The sequence below is a fragment of the Schistocerca serialis genome, chromosome 2 (genome assembly GCF_023864345.2).
Source record: "Schistocerca serialis cubense isolate TAMUIC-IGC-003099 chromosome 2, iqSchSeri2.2, whole genome shotgun sequence".
In the NCBI taxonomy this organism is placed as follows: Eukaryota; Metazoa; Arthropoda; class Insecta; order Orthoptera; family Acrididae; genus Schistocerca; species Schistocerca serialis.
In genome coordinates, this window is record NC_064639.1 from 630,136,866 (window position 1) to 630,143,719 (window position 6,854).

Genomic DNA, 6,854 nt, shown 5'->3' on the forward strand with positions numbered 1-6,854 from the left:
AAGCGTTTCCAAACAGCTACCTGAAGGTCTACATTTAATCTCATCTTTCACAGTGACATGTAGCAGATGCCTAGGTGTTCCATTTCGATTGGTTACTCATATGGCAGTCATGTACGCAATCACTATATCATGCAGGCCATCACCAGAAGATGTTGCTCCCACCAGACTGCTTCCATCTCAGACAAGTTATCATGTAGTAATCAACAGCACTGCAATAGGCACCAATGTTGATCGTGCTATCAATTTTACCAATTTTACCACTTTTTCCGTGATTTCAACGCTTACCAGTGACATGACAGCATGGTTTCCAGTGGCTGTACCACCATTAAACCATCCCTTCATTACTTTCGGTATACTGTATACTAGGATGCTGAAGTAGATAGATGATTGTGCAGTACGTCCATTTATGGTTAATTCTCAAAAAAAAAAAAAAAATACGCCTAAGTATGCCAGACGATGCCCTCTATCGATGCAGTTACGTTATCTACACATTTCTAGCACTTCGATCATAGTGCGTAATTTACGATTACGATTTTCCATCTTTCCCTATATGGATGGGAGTCATACAGCATATTCGCATTCTTAGGATAAATTCGGAGATTAAAAATCTCCCCATACTGTCTTTGACCAGCACACCATGCAACACTGTCCTAGATTTAATTTGCAACTAACCAGAAGTAGTAGCGTACTATACACTGCTCGGCTGATGGAAAATGATGTGTACTTTGCTATCAAAAGGTTATCAACAGATAATTACATGCAGTGAGTTATTTCGACAGTATTCCTTGCATGAACAGGACAAAAAAAGTGCCTAGTTTTTTTAAATATTTCATACTGCATTGCGAACCTCAAAATATTTAAATAATCAGTATTCCACATTCTGCATTCAATTTACCTGCATTTTTTTGAAATGACTGTATACACTGTATTCCAAAAAGTGCCTTGTATCCAACAAATTGTTTAGATAAAGGTCATTCCACACATTACCTTGCCTACCAGAAATAGTTCAAAGAATATTCCATGCATTGCAAACAGTTTCCCGGCACTTTCTGTAAATAAATGGATAAACTATATTCCATACACCACCTTGTATCCAATAAATCGTTTAAGTAAACGATATTCCACGTATTTCATTGTCTATCAGTAATTGTGTAAACAATATTCCATACACTGCAATCGATTCCCTACCAACAGCCAATCAACTGAGACTTTTTCCAGCAGGTTTCCAGATGGGCGAGGAGAGGGGAAGAGCTAGTGTTTCCCAGAGGGGGATAGGTTAATTAATTGATCAGCTTATTTGATTAGTCGATCAATAAAAAGTCAAGGTGTGGTTGCATCAGCGAGGGGAACTCCCAGAGGGTTAGGGGTGGATGAGGGGGAGGGGGAGAAGAAGGTGGAGGGCGAGGGGTGGAGGGAAGATATCTCAGAAGGACAGATTAACCCTAAAGGGCCATAAACCGCTTAGCAGAACAATAGATTAGGGCCCTGTCAATCAAAAGCTTTATGCAGCCTGCACTAACAAAACATGCTGATGCCGGCATGACCTAGCACTCATTTGGGAAAAGCCAGGAGACAGAAGAAGGTTTAAGCTAAATTACCTCCTGGTCAGGCAGAGATTGCAGAATGAGATACTGCACTGTAAATATCACCCAGGGAGAGATATAGACTCAGATCACAAGTTGGTAATATGAACTTTAGCCTGAAATATTAGTGAGTGTAAGAAATAATGCGGAAAAAGTGCTACAATAAAGTAGAAAGAATGGAGAAATTCGCTTGAAGTTCTCTAAGGCTATAGATACTGCGATATTAAGTAGTCCGGTAGGCAGTTCAGTTGAAGAGAAACGGACATCCCTAAAGTTGGAGAGAAACACTTCGGTACAAGGAGGTCATGGCGAAGAAATCATAGGTATCAGAAAAAGCACTTCGGTTGATCGATGAAAGAAGGAGTGCAAAAATGTTCAGGGAAGTTCACGAATACTCATTAACGAATCACTTAGGAGTGAGCTAAAAAGGAAGTGTAGGGAAGCACAGGTAATAATCAATATGTACAAGAACCAGAGGGATGAGTACGACTGGAAGAACAAGTACGAAATCCATGGGTTAAGAAGGGTGTAAGGCTGGGATGTAGTTTCCGCCTTTGCTTTTCAGTTTATATGTCCAACAAGCAATGACTAAAGTAAAAGATAGATTCACGAGTGGGATTTAAATTCAAGGTGAAAGGATATCAATGATAAGAGTCGCTGATGAAATTGCTATCCTCAGCACAGAATAAGGACTGACAGTAAATGGAAGAAAGAAGGAAGTAGTGAGATGTAGCAAAAACAAGAACAGTGAAAAAGTTAACTGCGTAATTGGTGATCACAAAGTAGGTCAAATTAAGGAACTTTTTCTATCTAGGCAGCAAAATAATACTTGAGAGACGTAGCAGGGAGTACATAAAAAGCAAACAAGGGCATTCGTGGCTGAGAGAAGTCTACTAGTACAAAACGTAGGTCTTCATTCAAGGAGGAATTTCTGGGACTATATGTTTGGATGACAGCATTGTATGGCAGAGAGACATGGTCTGTGAGAAAACCAAAATAGGAGAGAATAGAAACATGTGAAATGTAATGATGCAGAGGAATGTTGACTTCAGAGAGAAACTGGTGGCGGACAACGTCAAACCTATCAAAAGACTGATAACTTTAAAGAAAACCTTTAAATGCTGCAAATTTTTTATCTCTTCTGCATGTGTGCGAAGTTATGAACCGTTTCGTCGGATGGCATTGCTGTAGTGTACCGTGGAAGTCGCGTCAGCGCAAGACAATTTTTATAAGCAAAGTGCTGTAACTGAATTCATTATTACTGAAAAAGAAACCGTGGAGTGCACCCACAAACGTTTGTGCCCAGTCTATGTAATTATAGTTGACTGCACTATTGAGCGATGAATAACAATGCTTAAAGAGTCAGAAGGACAGCTCGGTCATCGGCCACGTTCGGAATACCTTCATAGACAATGCTCCTGGCACCATGAGAAACATGGATGCTATTTTTTTTGCAGGATCCTCTACATGAGGCAAAGTTTGAAGCCATCCAGAGAGTAACTAAAGCAATGAACAGAGATCAAGAGAGTTTACCAAAGGCCAACACATACTCTTACATAATCCTAGCATAAGGTTGGTGAACATCATGGTGACTGTGTAGAAAAACAGTCCACTTAATACTGGCATGAAACGCTGGCACATACGAGCAAATATATTCTGAAAAAAGAAATTGTGGAACATTATTCACAGATTGACCATTGTACTTTGAAAAGATACCTTTCTTTGTCCTTCCTTTTGCGTAGATATGAGTTGAACGTAACTATTTCATTTACTTATTGTGTAGAAGTGCACTTAATACTGGCATGAAACGCTGACACATACGAGCAAATGTATTCTGAAAAAAGAAATTGTGGAACATTATTCACAGATTGACCATTGTACTTTGAAAAGATACCTTTCTTTGTCCTTTCTTTTGCGTAGATATGAGTTGAACGTAGCTATTTCATTTACTTATTGTGTAGAAGTGCACTTAATACTGGCATGAAACGCTGACACACACGAGCAAATGTATTCTGAAAAAAGAAATTGTGGAACATTATTCACAGATTGACCATTGTACTTTGAAAAGATACCTTTCTTTGTCCTTTCTTTTGCGTAGATATGAGTTGAACATAACTATTTCATTTACTTATTGTGTAGAAGTACACCTCCTCCGGTTATGTGGTTGATAAACAGATAATCCTCCGCTTTAATATTAGGAAAGCTGAGATCTGTTTCCTCGTTGTTGCCTTTGTAACTCTATACTGAGACATGTCTTGCAGATACGATACTGACCAATGGCAAAGCAGTGCAAGCACAGAACTTACTTGCATCTGAAGGCTGGGTCACTCAACTTGCGATGTGATAATTGAATAACACGCAACTAAACAGCTGATATCAAAGGTCATAGTGGCAATGACTGATACGTTGGTATCTAAGGTCACTGGTGCGATACGTACGTTATGAAGGTTGTAATTAATTGCTTATTAAATTACGCTACTTGTCAATAAAGAGTATAGAAAGGAATTTTTGAAGCCATAATTTATATTAGGCAATCGTTTTCAGCTTAGAAAGTCACTTGATAGTAAATTGCTACCTTCTTTATAAAAGATATTACATACAACGAGTGCAATGCAAAAGCAACACGCCGGATAGCCACACACTTTATCACGGCCAAATTAGTATTCTGTGAAATGCGCTGTCCCCGGATCGAATCCGCTTGTTGGATTAACGACGAGGGCTGTTGTGCGGGCCAGTCTGGAGTGGGTTTTTAGGCAGATTGCCACATTGGCTAAATCAATGCTGCTCAGCCTTTTTAGGCATCAGCCGTATAGCACACAACTTAGTCCATTTAGAAACCTACTGACTTGAAAATTCGTAAAGGTCTGAGCGTAAAACAACACCATAGCAAAAATTAAAAGGTTTAACTACACGAAAAACGTAAAGGGGAGTTTTCTGTCTGTTAAAGATTGTAGGCCTACTACTCGATTTTCCAAATATTATAACGTACACCATCATGAATGATGAAAAACGTTCTGTGAGATATTTGGCTTTACATATCATTGCTAAGTTTATCGTAATTTGGTGAATAAATGGTCGGAACCATCCTTACGCAGTCTGAAAGGTGAGGATCAGTCAGTTTATTTGTACATTAAGTTTCATTATGTTCATCGTTGAAAATGCTGACTGACGTAGGTGACCCAAGAACCAACAAAATATACAATCGTACTTTCACGATGATAGAGAAGGTTTTTAGCCTCACTAATTTACCAGAAGTTATCTTCATTGTACTCTGCCTTTAAGGGAGTGTCATTCTGAAGTCGAATTATTTTCTTTTCTAGTTCACTCTAACTACAACAGAAAAGAGTACTCCCTTTACCTGAAATTTGTCCCACGTAGACTGTTTGAAAAAGATGACTTATGAATACTAGAACAGCTTCCATCGCCTTGAAATCGGAAAATGGGTTTTCAAACTCCGTCTTCAATACTGTCAGGTTGGCTGTATACTTATTTGCAGCTTCTAGATCCAGTGATGTTCGTTGATCTGACAGTTCTGCCTGCATTTGAAGAAAATATTCTGCATTTAATTTCTGTGACTGTGCTGTCCGAAGGTGAAGTCCCGCAGGAAACCCTCAGCGCTGTCCTCGTTCAGCGCTATCCTCGCTCGCAACGGGCCGAGTGGCAGTTCATGTGTAGCGACCTCACTACGCAGACGGAAAATCTGTTCCTTGGCGCGAGTGTTAAAGGCGGTAAAACACCGATGGAGGAAGTGTTGTCAGATTTGCCTCCTGAAAATGCCGTGCGAAACACCCACTGTCAATGAACTGGCATTTTCAAAAAGAGCTGATTGAAACAGTTTTTGCACTAGGGTTTTGAAAGATCGATTCATGGTGATCGACCAATCGATAGCTATCAACGGGTTGAGAATCTCTGGACTCAGACACACGAGTGACAAATATTTCGAACACATTGCCACACTCACATGGATAATACTAGAGGCAAATAGAGCGCCTTTCGATACCCTGTACAACTAATAACGTCAAATCCAGACTAACATCGCAACCCGGTGAAGATGCAGGATAAGGCAACGTAAAAGAACTATGTGATGCAAAAATATAGTAAATAACACCTTTTACAGTGCATCTGTAACGCAGCTGAAAATATATAGGCTAAACAGTAAAATTATTTAAACAGAACATACCAGAAAACTTTAACTTTAAAGGGAGGGGAAATTAGAGTTTGAACTTTCTGTTGATTGCGAGGCTGTTAGAGTAGAAGAAAAAGCTCAGGCAGGATATGGATGGGAGAGGAAACCGGCTGTGTCGTTTACAAAATAATCACACCAGAATTTGCCTTAAATAAGTTAAGAAAAACACGGAGAACCTAGATGTCGATCGCCACATTGGCGTTCGAACATCTGTCCTCCCAAATAAAAGTCCATTGAGAATAAACTTTAAAAAAGTTATCTGTTTGTGAGAATGAGCGGCAGACATGGATCCAAGGGCATGAGGTGGCGGAAGACCGTGTGGGTCGTGACACTCTAAAGGCATTAATCTAAAAGTTTAGTTCAAACGGTTCAAATGGCTCAGTACTATGGGACTTAACATCTGAGGTCATCAGTCCCCTAGACTTTCAACTACTTAAACCTAACTAACCTAAAGACATCACACACGTCCATTCCTGAGGCAGGATTCGAATCTGCGACCGTAACAGTCGCTCGATTCCGGATTGAGGCGCCTAGAACCGCTCAGCCACCACAGCCGGCTAAAAGTGTTAGTGTTTTCTGTATAAGAATTTCCAGATTTCTCAGATAACTTTCAGAGAATAAATTACCACAAAACTAAGACTCTACGAAATAGTAGCTATTTTTATAAAATTGACTGTTGTTGCCCAGGTGGGTGAGTTTCCTTCCCAGCCACCTGCGGAGTCAAATCCTCCCAAGTAAAAGTGACAGTTCTCAAGCTGACCACAAGTCCGACATAATTCGAGAGTCCACAGGTGAGACAGCTGATTCAGAGAAAGTTGAGTTAAGCAAGAGAGGAGGCGATAGAATTCGTTCCCAACTAATAAGAAATCCCTTGAATGGGAGGCAGCAAAAGGCCATACATGGTTACGCATTCGATTGTCTATGATGCAACCGCAATATTCGCTGCTAATGGCCACAGGGGCAGGGACTGGACGCATACACTGCTGAGTGCGGCGAAATTTCGTAGATGAGATAAACAAGCTTATCCTATCGCTGATTACGAAATTTCTTTTCAACTCCGGCTAACCGGGGTTTGAAGAGTGAAT

At 40.2% G+C, this 6,854-nt stretch overlaps 1 long non-coding RNA gene across 1 annotated transcript in view; it reads right to left on the reverse strand.

Moving 5' to 3' along the window:
- LOC126457703 (uncharacterized) overlaps positions 1 to 3,576 on the reverse strand; it is a 40,597-nt gene extending 37,021 nt beyond the window's left edge. Inside the window, exon 1 of the long non-coding RNA XR_007585510.1 lies at positions 3,478 to 3,576. This is a non-coding gene — a long non-coding RNA (uncharacterized LOC126457703). The remainder of the gene's footprint in view (positions 1 to 3,477) is intronic.
- Between the last annotated feature and the right edge of the window lie 3,278 nt (positions 3,577 to 6,854).